Source organism: Filicampus tigris, chromosome 8 (genome assembly GCF_054856515.1).
Source record: "Filicampus tigris isolate MCC_2025a chromosome 8, RoL_Ftig_1.0, whole genome shotgun sequence".
Taxonomy (NCBI): Eukaryota; Metazoa; Chordata; class Actinopteri; order Syngnathiformes; family Syngnathidae; genus Filicampus; species Filicampus tigris.
The window spans coordinates 23827558-23843700 of NC_141224.1; the positions used below are offsets into that span (position 1 = coordinate 23827558).

At 37.9% G+C, this 16143-nt stretch overlaps 1 protein-coding gene across 2 annotated transcripts in view; it reads right to left on the bottom strand.

Moving 5' to 3' along the window:
• Nucleotides 1–13429, bottom strand: part of LOC147144113 (zinc finger protein 516-like) — a 55044-nt gene extending 41615 nt beyond the window's left edge. For both annotated transcript variants that reach the window (XM_086037853.1, XM_086037855.1), the window contains exon 1: nt 13172–13429. The gene's annotated coding sequence lies outside the window, so the exon portion shown is untranslated. The remainder of the gene's footprint in view (nt 1–13171) is intronic.
• Nucleotides 13430–16143: the final 2714 nt, after the last annotated feature.

Consider the following 16143-nt stretch of genomic DNA (forward strand, 5'->3'; position numbering starts at 1 on the left):
GATTGTGGGTAAAAGTGTAATATTCCCAATTGAAATGAAGTCATTAGTCACACAATAATTTGTTATCCATTATTTAAATTAGTTTTGGCTGAAATATAAAGTATTCTCTGCTACAGAGTAAAACACTGGCCACAAATATCCACAGAAACACATCACACCAATCTCTACCTAAGATCTATCTGGGACAATGATGCCTGTGGAGGCACATGCCCAGGTATTGAAATTCTGGCCTACCAGCTGCTTGTGGGACTCATGTTTCACTTCCAACACTGAAATTAACATGTGACATTAGCATGTGCACAGTTCCCACTTCCTTATCTTTGTGGAGGGGTTGCGCGAGTATAGAGGACAAACAAGACCGACATAACAATGCGGATTTCATTTAGTATCGCCCACAGCACACAATTGGATGGGGATCCTTTCCTTTGGATTCGAATTCTACTGTTTTCACTCATATTTCATTTAGAGGAACAATGCGGATTTCATTGAGTATCGCCCACAGCACACAATTGGATGGGGATCCTTTCCTTTGGATTCGAATTCTACTGTTTTCACTCATATTTCATTTAGAGGAACAATGCGGATTTCATTGAGTATCGCCCACAGCACACAATTGGATGGGGATCCTTTCCTTTGGATTCGAATTCTACTGTTTTCACTCATATCTCATTTAGAGGGGTTATTTGGAGGGAAGATGATCTTTTTCCGCCCTTCTTTGGACTACTAATTGTCTGATTTGTTGGGTTGGTCAGGTATAATCTGATGGGATTATCAAATATGCTCTTTAAACAGAAATCAGCAGCCAGGGATTAGATGATAAGAGCCAGTCGACATGAAAAGCGATAGATTTTCATCACAGATTTTAGTTTAAAAGTTTATTAGATGACAGTATGAGCTGTGATGCAGTTTTGTGTATTGCCCTCCTTAAAGATGAAGTCAACCCAAACGACGGCTCACCCCCTGAAGATGAGCCATGATTAGTCATTATCTGAGCTCTGAGCAACTTTGACGTTATCTTCAGTCAACCGAAGTGACAAAATGGCCGCCCTGTGAGCTAGCTAAAAACGGGGAGATTTTTCATATTCAACAAACGCAATATTAATCTGCATTGCACATATTCTGGAAGAAAATATTTTTGGGAGAGTCCCTGATAGTGTAGTGGTACACACGCCTGAGTTGTGTGCGGGCAGCGTGGGATCGATTCCCGCTCAGTGACAGTGTCTATGTGTGCCCTGCGACTGGCTGGCGACCAGTTCGGGCTGTAGTCTGCCTTCGCCCATTGACAGCTGGGATAGGCTCCAGCAACTCCCTGTGACCCTGTATAGGATAAGCGGTTTGGAAGATGACATGACATGACAATATTTTTGGGTTGACTTTTTTTTGCTTTAAAAAAAAAAAAAAAAAATTTTTGATTTCGTCTGTTGATCGGGTAACAAAATCATCTTCAAATGTGAAGATATAAAATTGTAAAATTCATGATATTTACTTAAAGCGGAAGTCAACCCAAACATATCCATCCATCCATCCATTATCGATACCGCTTATCCTCACAAGGGTCGCGGGGCGTGCTGGAGCCTATCCCAGCTGTCTTCGGGCAGTAGGCGGGGGACACCCTGAATTGGTTGCCAGCCAATATATATATACATATATATATATACATACATATATACATATATACATATACATATATATATATATATATATATATATACATATATACATACATATATATATATATATACATACATATATATATATATATATACATATATACATATATATATATATATATACATATACATATACATACATATATATATATATATATATATATATATATATATATACATACATACATACATACATACATACATACATACATACATACATACATACATACATATATATATATATATATATATATATATATATACATACATAAGATGTACAACTAATATGGTATTTGAATTTGTCTGTGCAAAGTGTGCAAATTATTTTTGATTTCTCCAATGAGCTGTCAAGCAACTTGTCATGTCATGTCATCTTCCAAACCGCTTATCCTATACAGGGTCGCGGGGATTTTGCTGGAGCCTATCCCAGCCGTCATGGGCGAGGGCAGACTACACCCCGAACTGGTCGCCAGCCAGTCGCAGGGCACACATAGACACCGTCACTGAGCGGGAATCGATCCCACGCTGCCCGCACACAACTCAGGCGTGTGTACCACTACACTATTAGTGGACTGTCAAGCAACTTTTTTAAAGTAAAACTACGTAAAAGTCAGTCTTTGCGACAGAGCTCTCCTCTAAGTTTGGCTGCACAGTGAGCAGAGGTCAGATACTAGAGGAAGTAAATAAAACTGAGTTACTTTTTTCAGTGCATTATGAAATCTACACATACATACCGTATTTTCCGGACTATAAACCGCGACATTTTTCCTAGATTTTGAACCATGCGGCTTATAGTCCGGTGCGGCTATTCTGTGGATTTTTCTTCCACCAGTCGGGGCGCTCTAACCGGAATGACAGTACAATTCAATACAATTCATTTCCTATTACCTGGATGTGACTGCAGGTGGAGGAGTTCAACAGGCGAGGGCGCTATAGACTAGGTTATTGCATTAGGTGCTGTAATACTTTGATTTTATGTTTTCCTAGAGGTCCCTGAAGTGCACATGAATGCGATTGGCTGATGTTACGTCTGTTCTGTTGTTTCGATGTGAAATGCTATTGTTGATTTGGCACGTCGTGTGTTAGATTGGCTGACTTTTTTAACATAAAACAAGACAGGTGCATATGTAGAATGTAGTACAACAATAGATGGTGGAGTCTGGTGGACATTAGCTGACAAACTGGAGTCGCAGTCGGCAGCGAAATGAAGATAAGTACTGTTTATTTTCTCTTGGTTCTCTTCTGTTTTAATCAGCAACATTGCTGCAGTGTTAAAAGGCACTGTTAGGAAAGAATCTGCTCAGGTACATACATGTACATTTACAGCTCATAATCCTTCTGTAAATGCAGTAAATATAAACGTTTTCAACATAGATAGGTGCGGCTTATATAACGGTGCGGCTTATAGCCTGGAAAATACGGTGTATATACATTTACATTAAAGATAGACCAATATGCTTTTTTTCAGGGGCGATACCAATTATTAGTAGTCAAGGAGGCAGATAACTTTAAAAAGGAAAATATTGTTATTAAAATCTAAGAAAAAATTAAAACTTTTAACTTTGTTAAGCATATGTTTAGTGAACAATTTTTCAGATTTGCATAATGTTGAATTTTAAAAATTCTTATTACAAGAATTTTTTGACAATATACATCTTTATTCTAAAATTCTAACAAAAAGTTCAGGGAGCTAGCGCCATAGAGTTTTCTACAGTAAATTAAGTTCTCCAAAATTTCTAAATGACAGAAATGTTAGACTTTCACATATCTTTGTTTTAATTTCAACACAGTTTTAAATTGACTTATTATCGCCCATCAGATTTTTTAAAAAGGCAGATGCCGATATTCGGCAAAACGCCAAATCTAGGCGCCGATAATCGGCCTGGCCAATAGTTGGTCTATCTACATCTCATTTATGAAAGAAAATTAACAAGAAGACATTACCAAGACAGCCAAATTCAGCACTTAAGATCTTGTTGTTGGAAGAAAGGGACGAAGAAAAATCTGAAATTTTAATCATTTATGTGTTTGTTCAAAAAAAGTCAGGGAAAGATATTGACCTAAAAAAGTGGTGGTCATTACAAGTGGGCTTTGCCTTGGGCTTTCTCTCCCCAGTGATCATCCTCACATCTGGATACAATGTGGGAACAGGGCATTGAGGCCAAGGGGATAGCTGAAGGGAGGGTGTAAGTGTGCTGGGGAATTCTTTAGAAAAGATTTAAGAGCCAGTGGAAAAGGTGGTGGTGCTGATGGTGGATGTGGGGTTGTGTGTGTTGCTAGGGAGGTGAGGAGGGGGGTTCTACTAAAAGGCTCCCTGTCTTTGGTCTCTTCTTTCCTGTGTAGTTGACTGCAAGGCCCCAAGCTACAGACAGACAGGCAGCTGGGAACTGGGGTGAGTAGCAAAAAGCCCCCCAAACACAATCTGGGAGCTAAAATACAGCTTTCGTACATGTGGTAGCATAGGAAACAACATCAGATGGAAGAGGCAGCTGACAATCTACATGTTTGATTTTGAACACCGGGCAAAATTGTACACTAAGAGCTATTCGCTACATCGCTCTGTTCTTAGACATTAAAGTCTGATATGTAAAAAATCTGTTTGCTTATTTTGAATTTTTGTTTACAGATAAAAATAGTCAATGATTTTATATTTAGAGACGACTTTTCAACACCAAGACAAGGGTGCTGGGAAAGCTAATTGGAAGAGATAAATGAAAAGACACAGGTGAAACCAATGAGACATGAGTGAATATGTCATTTCGAGCCACTACAATTAAATGAATTATTTTTTCCATAGTGTGTATCATTTTCTAAGTAGAGTGAAATAGTTAAGCTTCTCTAAATTATTTAATAGTCAGCAATAGTTATTGTTTTTTTGTATTCCTTTACAATGTAACAGCTGGATGAGGTCCAACTTTTTGTTCACATGCTCTCCCATATACAGATGCACTCATGCGTGTACATATTCACTAAAAAACATCATGGCAAGGTTACGCTGACATCAGGGGCAAACGATTAGTTCTTCTGTGGACTGAATGATTAGCTGCAGTAGCCTGGAGACATTTCCAGCTTGTTTCCCTAAGTTAGTCAGACAGACAACATCATAGGCCTTCAATCATCCTTTTACTAGCCCAAATAAACCAGGGATGACTGAAGGATTATGAGAAGAGAGAGAGTGGCTTTTGCTCTATGTTTTGTTGTTTATCAAGTGATTTCATATTTAAACAGAGTGGCTATAGTACTGTATTTTCCGGACTATAAGTCGCGTTTTTTCATAGTTTGGCTGGGGGTGCGACTTACGTGTGAAATTATTAACACACTATTACTGTCATGGCTTGTTAGTGCTGACTTATATTTATGATGTTTTGTCTCCCTCTGCCCTTTAGCGTAATTGACTCTGTCCCCAATATTTCTAACTTGTCTTCTTATTGGCAGAATTAATCACGCGACCTCCAGTTCATAGTTCACGTAGTCTGCTAAGCGACATGTTAGCTTGTAACGTGGCTGTAAAACATCAATTAGGCTAAAGCGCTGAATGTTTTGTTATAAGTAATTAAAATAGTATGATAAAAATACAATTTGACTGTTAAGACCTTGCTAGTCGAGTAAGCTAGCTTATCCAAACAGCTACACATTCACAAACAAACCCACAGACTCCAGGTGTGCAGCGTTGCCTGCTCATATTATGAAACTGCACAAGAAACAGAAAATACTATCAATCTAGGCATTACATACACATGTATTTTCATAGACATGAACAAGATGAGCCTATCCTAACGATTAGCGATCGCGATTAGCATTAGCGACAGCGATTAGTATGTTCAGTCAACAACCCATAATCATCCACACTTCAGATAGTATATAAATGTATAATGATCATTACACACAATTGTCTAAGTTACTTACAGACGATGGTGGAACAAGAATGAACCACAAACAGGCAGTTGCCGTGCATCTGGCTGTGGTGCATCATGCAGCCACACATGTAAGAAGCCGAGCACAGAGGGGGCGAAGACATAATTACGACCGAATACATAAATACTTTTGGAGACGTGGAAACATTCTACATGGTCAGGGATAAATAAGACTTATTTTGTCGAGGTAAAAGTTATCTTACCGTAACTTTCTTGTATGCTACATGTGTGAATGTTAGCTAAATATTACCATCGTAGATTGGTGGAAATTATGTGTACTAAGCGCACAATTTCCTCCAAAAATGCGACTTATACTCCAGTGCGACTTATTTGGGTTTTTCTTCTTTATTATGCATTTTATGGCTGGTGCGACCTGTACTCCGGAGTGACTTATAGTCCGGAAAATACAGTAGCAATAAAAGTGATTGTATAAGTTTGTTAGCATACGTATGTATAGTTAATAACAATATATTCATTAAATACAATGTAGTAATAATAATAATAATAATAATAATATCTAGTCTGGCAAATTTCACAACTAGCTTTTGAACACATGAAGCACTATACCTGTATTCCTACAGTGCTCAACAGTTGAAATTTACATTCTTACAATGATCTTTGATTAGGTCCTTATAACAATAGTTCTGGAAGAATTCCTCAGGTTGATCATGTGGAGAACTACTGTCTGTGCAATGTTATTAGGGGCAAGCTAAACCTGCTCCATATAAAAACGGAATTGAGGTAACATTTGCTGTGATTTAGCTTTATGAAATTATAAAAGACGCATGTAGTACTCTTTTTGTGTGTGATTGGCTGGTGACCAGTTCAAGGTGTACCCCGCCTCTCGCCTGATGACAGCTGGGATACGCTCCAGCACGCCCGCGACCCTCGTGAGGATAAGCGGTTCGGGAAACGGACGGATGGATGTTCAAAGACCTCTGATGGTCAACATTGTGTCACAACTGTCTGTAAAAGTCTAAAATGTTTATGAAATGGGCAATAGTAACCTCACTTTTGATATTTGTGTAATTCATCTCAAACAACATACTACTTCTAGAAGAAAATCCTATAAGGAACCCTCATTTGTTCATCACTAGGGTCATTTATTGATCTTTTAAAAAATGTCAAGTGTGTTTATCAACAGCAACAAAGCAGCAGATGCTAAAAAGAGGGAGCCTCTCTGCTTAAGGATCTGTTCCTCCAACCCCCATTCGCCCTTAATGCCCTCTGGGCTGCTGTGCGTTTGGATTAAGTTTAGGTCCCACCATGTCATATCCCTAAGAGGACCCACCGTCACTCCTTCTAAATACTGTATATGAAAAAAAACATTGCATTATGTAATTTATGAATTTAGCTAAATGATCACAGATGCTAAAGATATTTAAAAAATAATAATAATTATGACTTATTTTCACTTAGTGAAGATAAAGGAAAATATACTTACTTAAAGCTTTTATCCAAAATATGTGAGTTTGTTTTACTATGATTAAATAAATGACAGTTAATTTGTGATCAGAGTAGTAACTGGAAAAAAATGTATTGCTTTCCAATTCATTTCCTTAAGGTAAACCGATACAGGTTTAAATGATAAGAATTCGAATGCACGTGTATATGTGCATACGTGCATGTCCAAAGCAGTAGATCAATTGTGCAAGTCTACAGTGACATCTGGACTGGATGAGGAGTGCTGTTCCTTCCCCTGGTCGCTCTTCCCTTCTATCTCTTTCAATCCCTGATCACAGCCACGTGGTTCTCCCCCAGCTAAGCTTTTTTCGCTTCTTTAATCCTGCAGCAATCACCGTAACAATGCCATGCGCTGGTTATGGACGCAAGCAGAAATCTATTAACTATGATCACTATGTCAACTCAAACTGATTAGCACTGTTAATTAATCCTTTACATTCAAATGGCTGCTCTGTGGTCACCATTGATACCGGTGATTAAAAATGTGTATGACAGGAAATCAACAGTGTTAGTGAAGGATAATGCCGATTGAATAATACTAAAGGTTGATGGTTTAAGTTGGCATGTAAAATTGTCCTCTTTTTACAATGTCATTTTATACAAGCCAAAAAGTATTACTCTTCACAGGCTGACAAAGAGCTCTAAATCTCCTTGCAGCACAACACAGGCTCATCCCTTGAAGCTGTCCCAATTTAAAACAAACAGAACACTGATAAATGGGGTTGATACTTAGCAATTATCATCAGATTATTAGTTGCTCAGTAAGGACGACCTCCTGTTCGTTAAGGGCCTCTGGAAGTTGAATACATTACCGTAACTATAGCCACGGTCATAGGAGTGGAAATAGTGTGCTAGCCAGGCGAGTTATTCCAGTGGGGTTATTTGTAGAGTAAAGAAGTGTTCAACTTCAAACAGCAAATATGTCAAATTCACACCCACTCTAAGGTCAGATGCCGCTGGAAAACATCAGCATAAGTCAAATAAGCACTGCTCAGTTTAAACATACCTCTCTGTCATCAGAGGGATTAACGAGACATCCCAGTAAAAGTACCGCCATTAAGTAAGATAATAGCAAACGGCTGTTATATTGCTTAATTATCTTGAACTGTATGCAAATAAAAATGAATCACTCAGTTAGCTACAGTAATGGGCCAGATGTTTATGTTCTTAGTAAATGATGCTCTGTTCAATGAAAACCAACAATGAGTGACTTTGCTAAAAACCAGTGTGTGCTATTTTTGGTCACAACCACTTAACAACGACACATTGACCAAGACCACATTTTCAGAATGTGGCCCTAGTTCCGAATTGATGCTGTGGTTCATTGTTTTACATTTAATTAGTCATGTTACCCAATTGGGAATGTGTATAAAGCTGAGAGGATAATGGAGCCTATTATATAATTGCTAAAACACATTTGGTCAACAACAATGCCATTATTATTTTTTTTAATGGTTTTAATGAGTCTTCTGTTTATAGCAAATCCAAATACAGTAATTGCAGCAAAAACCTGTTTCTGCCCTTTAAAAAAAGATACCAAGTAACAAGTTACAACCTCTCCAGTTGCACTCTTACTACGCCCCCTTAAAGGACACTACAGTCCCGAACTACAATTAGGTTGGCCCAAACCAATTGTTTACAACTTTAGTTCTTGTCATTTTGTTGACATTACATTCAAATGATTTTGTTGGCTAGTGAATATAATCTGTTTCTTGATTGAAGACACTTCCAAAATAAGTGATATTATTATTCACATATGTTATTTTTTCTGTCTGTATGATGAATGCAATTATTCTCTCGCTGAGTCTCCCAAATGGCTGTTTTTGTGTTCATCAAACCCTTTGGGAAGTCTCCTGTTTTAGCTTCTAAATGATACACTAATTTCCCCAGATAATTGATAGTTATAACACATCGAAGAAACAACGCTGAGAATATGAACTCCCCACTTTTGTCTGCCCTCATGCACGCGGTATGACTAAAATGAGCCAAGTCATTGTTTGTTCAAACTAAGTTCATTTTAGTGGATTCCTTGCCCCACTGTTTAAGATAATTCCAGTGCAAACGTTCAGCTTTTGGCCGCACTGACTAAACAATAGTAGTATTATCAACAGTTGAGACCAACACAACACATTCCTCTCTCCCCTCCCTGCCAGCAAGGGCGAAGACTAAAATGTGCCTGAATCCCCACAGCAGCACCCCCCCCCCGCCCCCCCCGGTCCTTGCCACCGAATAATTCCCAACTCTCTGCTATAATAAGTCTCTGATTACTACATACATTTCTTGGACTCTAATTTAGACAACCATGTGGCTTTACAGTGTACTACCTGACTTGCTTGCCATTGACTACATTGATCCTTAAGGAAAGGTGGGAGTGTGGGGGTTTGGGGCACAGATGTGACCCAAATAAAGAGATTAACTATCCACCTGTTGCTGCAGTTTCCCCAATTTGCCAACTAGGGATGATGTAGGAAAACACACTCTAGTATACAGCACATATATCACAAGTTGTAAGGTGGTAGATATATAAAATTGTTATTCCCTGGCATTAAGCAGTGTTTCCCACAGAGTGCTCTTTTATTATTTAATCCAGGGTCTTGGTGTTTCTAGGCTAACACAGTGAGATTGCCCTTTAAGAGTGGAAAACCCCACCATGCGGCAGAGGATCAATGTCATCACTGTGAAACAGACAGCAGATCTTGTATCAAAATTGAGTCGAGACAGTTGGGTGGTATATATTTAGTTTTGTGTTAATTTATTGATTTCACTTGCATTATGGCTATTTTGTTGTTGTATGTAAAGTGCTTTGTTACAGCTGTAGCTGTTGTGAAATGCGCGATATAAATAAAATTGTATTGTATATCAACATTGAGCATTGTCTTCAAAATTGGCTTGTCTTAGTGCTTATGAATGTGCAAATGTAATTGTTTTTTTGTTTTCAGTTTAGATTTGGCAACCAGAGATCAGAGATATTCAGTCTTGTAATTGAAGGGAGTACACATATCTGTTCCTAGCTTTATTTATATTTCAGGGAAATTTTACTCTTACTCCACTAAATTTCCTAAATGAAGTGTATACTTTTACTCTGACACATTTCTCCTAACCATCTTCGTTACTCGTACAGAGTGAAATCTAAAAAAAAAAAGTGTTTGTTGTTGTAACGCCTGAAACGAGGAGCACAAAGCAGAATAGTCCTGCCTGTACTGATGAGGTGGGGATACTGGGAGATGGAGGTGATGAAAATGAGACGGGGGTAATCAAAAAATCTTTAAATTGATAGCGTATGTCTCTCTCTGTCTGTCCCCACTTTCCGATTTGAGGCCAGCAGGTGCCAGCAGCGCTCATAGCCAACACACATATCTTTAACTACTGACCCCCCTTAAAGTAGAAGCCAAGCCAAATATTTTTTTTTCAAGAATATGTTCTATGAAAGCCCACTAGTTGAAACAAGGCATTCTGATAAATATTGCATTTGTGGAATAAGAGTTAATCCACCCGTTTTTAGCCATTTCAGGGGGTGGCCATTTTGTCACTTCTGTCGACTGAAAATGACATCACAACTGTTCAGCGCAAAGGTAACGACCAATCATGGCTGACCTGTTTTCTGAAACTGAGCCGTGATTGGTCGTTATCTACGCCCTGAGCAGTTGTGATGTAATTTTCAGTGACCGCTCCCTGAGATGGCTAAAAAGGGGGGGGATTAACTCTTATTCCACATTTATCAGAATGTCTTGTTTCAAGGAGGATTTTGCTGCTTAACTCATATTCCACAAACGCAATATTAATCAGAATGCCGTGTTTCAATTAGTGGGCATGCTGGGAACATATTCTTGAAAAAAATGTGTTTGGGTTGTTAAGTAAACAAAAATAAAAAAAATATCAAATTCGCAACCGCTCACTTTAATAAAAGTGTATTCATGCTTCCAATATTAATTGTACTTATCTTTTATGTCATAAAATAGATTTTGATACTGAAGCACAGAAAATGTCAGATACTTTCATACTATTACTTTATATTTTTCAAAGTGACTTTAACTTTGACCAAAGTAATTTCTGTTAAGATACTTCTACTTTTAATCAAGTACATGTATCACTTTCAAGTACTTAATACAAAACTGTATACAAGTCAATGAAATTAGGAGGGGGGGGGGGGGGTTGCATGTGAATGGGTATGTGAGATTTGATTAGGAGTAAAACATCTGCAATAGTTAACACTCACAAAGTTTGGAAGAAAAATTCACACTCATATTATTACCACAGATAACTACTTTGGAGTCATGATAGAGTCAAGAAGATCTTCAAAGGTAAATGACTTCGTTCATATGATAAAAGCACAAGGTAGTAATGAGTAATGAAAACAGCAGTTAGTGCTGCCATTCAGCAAAGGAGCTGCCGCTGTGGAATGTGAGGCTCCATTCATTCACATGGGTTAAACATGCATTTCTACCATCACAAAGCCCTGCCTTGTGCTCATTGTCACATTGACACATCAGTAAAACCCTTTCTTGCACACAAAAAGATATGAACTATATAAGAAACGTTGTACAAAAAAATACAAGGACAAAATGTGTTTATGTATGTTTGTGGGTGAGTGCGGGTAGGAGTATTGGGGGGTGGGGGGGGGGGCTTTACAAAAGTCAAGTCGGTGGAAAATATAGACTCATACCAGAGTTGAAAGTTCATGATAAGCACAGGGGATGTGAGGCACACAAGCTACTTACAAAAGACAAACAGTTCCACAGACAAAACCGGAATGTGTGTACATGACACAACAAGTGCCATTCGGGTCCGCATCTTCATCTTAAAACATTTAGTTTTGTTCTTTAAAAACATAATTCTACAGAAATTACTACAATGGCATCCATTTTTAGTCGTTAGTCAACTGGTAACCACAAAAAGCCATAGTCAAACATGAATAACGTTCCTTTCTTTTACTAGACTCTAGTCAGCACAATGCTTATTAACAAGCAGTGTTATGGAGGCACCTATAGGAAAACAACGCTGCAGGAAAACACTGTCTATTGTCTTTTTTTTAACTGAATCACATTTAAGGATATAAAACATCCCAATCTAGTGCTTGTTCACATTTTCCACAAAGCTATAGTGACTAAACATGACCACTGTCATTGACTTAGTCACACTGGCTACGATAAATCATAAATTACTGTGTGTGGTGTGGCTGGTTGTTAGGTGATTACACAGTGAGAGCATCTGGCTTTCGATGGAAGAAATAATAATAACGTCAAATAGTTCCTGAGATCTACACGCAATCCTGTTTACAAAGCTACAGTCTCCCTCTTCCTTAATTTCCTCTTTCTCTTTACAGTGAAGGAAATAAATACTTATCTGTTCTCACATCATGAGCAGGTTAAGAAGATCACAAATAAACACGGACATGTAGGATACTTGAATTGTGAAACATATCAGAGACGATGTATGCATGCCCAAAATGCAGGTAAGTGACAGCAGTTTTGGTTTGCGTGTAAATGTGCCCCGCGTGTGCGTGTGTGCGTGTACGTGTCATAAAGCCAACTACTATTCAACAAAAATTCCAGTAACATGAAAATTGGACACGCCTAGATACTTGATCACTCTTGTTAGATAAACTGTAAAACAACATCCAGTGAGGTCTGCTTTGGCATGCATGCACGCGCACAAGCACATACGTGCACAAGCTCGCTCAGATCGCTCCCCCTTACTATATTTTACGTAACTATTATGAGAAGTCTGCCCCCCGAGGGAGGATGGCTACATAAAGAGTATCTTTAATCGTTAAATAACACTTAAGACCTTTAATTTTAACTTGACCTTATGTGTCTGCTCCCTTCTGTTGGTTGTGCTCAACAATATAACTTAATCTTACAAGATATACAATGTTGTGAAATTACACCATGTGGATTGTTTTTTCTTATTCAGTGAGGTTCCAGTTTCCTATCGGTCAAGGATTCCTCAAAATGACCCTTTATCTCTATTGTAGTAAATGCACTTTTGTTTCTCACTCTTATAGGAAATGGCTTGTTAAAAGGAAGCACACGCTCTTGGCGAAACCTCAGGCTACTCTAACGGCAGCAGCGCTGCAAACACAACATCAAAATAACAAATAAATATCTGCAGTCACTTCCTTACCAGTTGAAACACCGTTGAAGCCCCCCACATACGCACACACAAAAAGACCGGTGCACCGCTCCAAAAAGCCTATGTCAAGAGTCCGGGTCCAGCCAAGGTAAACATGGATTACGTGTCTTTTCTTGAAGGCATTGACAGCCCACTTTGCAGAAATCGAGCAAAAATGATTATTATCTGTTGTGTATTCCTGGCTCCTTATGTTGTGGAAGAGTACAGGTTCCTCTCTCACTTCACTCTCAGAGTGTGTATCTCTCTGGTCTCTGTCGTTTCACCGGTGCTGCCTTCACTGACACTGCGGAAATTTTAATGTAAGACAGAAGAAGTGAGTGGCAGCTTAAGTGTGAACGACAATGGTTTTTAAAAGATGTCCGAAATTTATTGCAAAATGAGCAATCGAACCCTTGATTCGACTGTGCTTGACCTTTGAGTTACTACAGGCGAATATTGCATATGGTCTCTCTGTCCCCAGTAACACACAGCGGGAGGCTAAATTGTACACAGTATCCATATATCCATCCATCTATGTATACAGGCTAGCTATCTAACTGTTTTTATACAGAACATTGCAACTATAGCAGGCCTTGTGATGAAACATTTGTCGCGATCTGTTGTCAAACAGTTATTATGGAAATGTCAGAGCTTTGAGTGTGTCCACGAACGTATCACAAACAGAAAGGAGTCCTGAGCGAGACTCGACGTTATAATGGCGAGTAACAACACAAAGTTTGTCCTCGAGGTAAATAGCTGTGGACAATGACTCACGACACGTGGTCAATCAAATAGTTATTTTCTTTTAATTAACCAAACCCCGATTTTTGTGGAAAAACATAAAAACAAAACATATTGTAGGTTTATCATCGGTTTTTGAAGAATATTTTGGCTTTTATATATATACCTATACACATATATATACATATATATACACATATACATATGATTTTTTTGTTTTTTGAGGCTCAATTTTCCCAATATGTCAATGGTTGTCAATTATACACTTATTTTCGCTATTTGCAGGCCAGGACATGTATTTTGTTCATATTTGAAATGGCATTTTTGTCATGCTTCTGTTTAGGAAGAGTGTGGACCTATGAGACCCCAGCACTACCGCTGATGAAAAATTGCTTCCTCCATCATTTAAGTTGCCCATCTTTGTGCAACATAACATTAGCTACTCCAAAACACCATACTCGCTGTCACGCATACTAACACATATGTGTTATGTTATGTGTCTTACATTTATATGTAACTGTGTGCATACTTATGTTCACACTTACATAAATGTGTTTACGTGTTTATACAAAAACACACAAAAACGGCACACACGTCTTTCAAAATCTATTCATATACATCAATATCCAATACATCCATATTTTTTTCCAAATTGTTTTTATTTTACAAAAAGAAGAAAAAAAACAATATCTGCATAAATGTAAACATATATGCACTCATACACAAATCAATAAACGAAACAAAGAGGGTCTCCTATAAAAAATATTAACTAAATCCAATACATTGTTAGGATCATACAGGAGAGATACAGATTAAGGCAGTACACAGTCCCCTTAACATTCCCCTCTTTCACTTTTTTTTCCCTTCTCATTTAAACGTCAAAGACTCGAAAAAAACAAAAACAACACACAACTGACCCCCCCCCCCCCGCTTACAAACACTCACTCTCACATACGCACGCGCATATACATACATAGACATATTCCAACATATCCATATTTTTGCTACCCCTCTGTTAATGAAAGAAACTCACACAGTGCAAAGAAATAATTTGACTCTGACCTTTGTTAATAATAACTCCAAATTTAATGAAAATTAATCAATGAAAATCAGACATCGCTTTTGATTTGTGGTTCAACAGAATTATTTTAAAAAACGAACTCATGAAAAAGCCTCGGAGAAAAATGGTCATACACTTATTTTGACCATTTAATGTTCATAAAACTCATTTTAATTATAGTGAAAATGTCGTTTATTTTTCATATTTGTCAATTAATAAAAATATGAGCTTTCAATGTTCATTTTAAATTTAAATGACAGTTATAGTTTCGTTCATTACATATTTAGCGGCCTTTCTTTCACTGCAGCACCAAGAGAGCCGTTCCTCAGCTGGTTCTCAATGTACTGTACACTGTCCTCGGATTTGTGGCTGTGTCGCTTAAAACCCAAAAATGTATTAGTAAATTGTGTGAAACTTGTTGAAGCCGTCCCGCACGAAATGTCCCCAGCACAGCGCGATTCTGGTTGTGAAATGTGTGAAAGCAGGTTGTTCCTCAACTCCTATGAGTTTCGTAGATGAAGGAACATTTTAGATTCTGCGCATATAGAGCACTTTAAAAACAACCACAGCTGTATACAAAGTGCTATACAGAAAGTAAAAATCAGACATATGCAAACAAAGACAGTTAAAACTATAAACCAATAACATAAAAAACACAATAAAACACTAAAACAATGCCGAGTCTCATGCTGAGTTCAAAGCCAAAGAACAAAACCGTTTTAAGATGAGTTTTAAAGATGGACACTTATTTCTGCAGGCTTTTGCCTTGCCAAGGATATTGCATGCAAACAACATAGATGTCATCTTTAAACCAGGTGAAAATGGGAGCAGCCATTTAAAATAATGACATGATGGTTGAAGGGAAATCCACTTCCTCATGTTTATTTGATGATGTAAAGGCATTTGACTTACTTTGTCATTGTAGTCGTCAAATATTTTGTTGGAGACTTTGACCAATATCAGAAACAGAATCAAATAGTCTAAAAGATAACTTCAATAGGAAGTCAACCCAAACATTTTCTTTACAAGAATATGTTCCATGCAGGACCACTAGTCGAAACATGGCATTCTGATAAATATTGTGTTTGTGGAATAAGAGTTAAGCAGTAAAATCCACCCGTTTTTCTCCATGTCAGGGGTCATCTGCTCAGAAAACAGGTGAGCTGTAATTGGTCGTTACCTC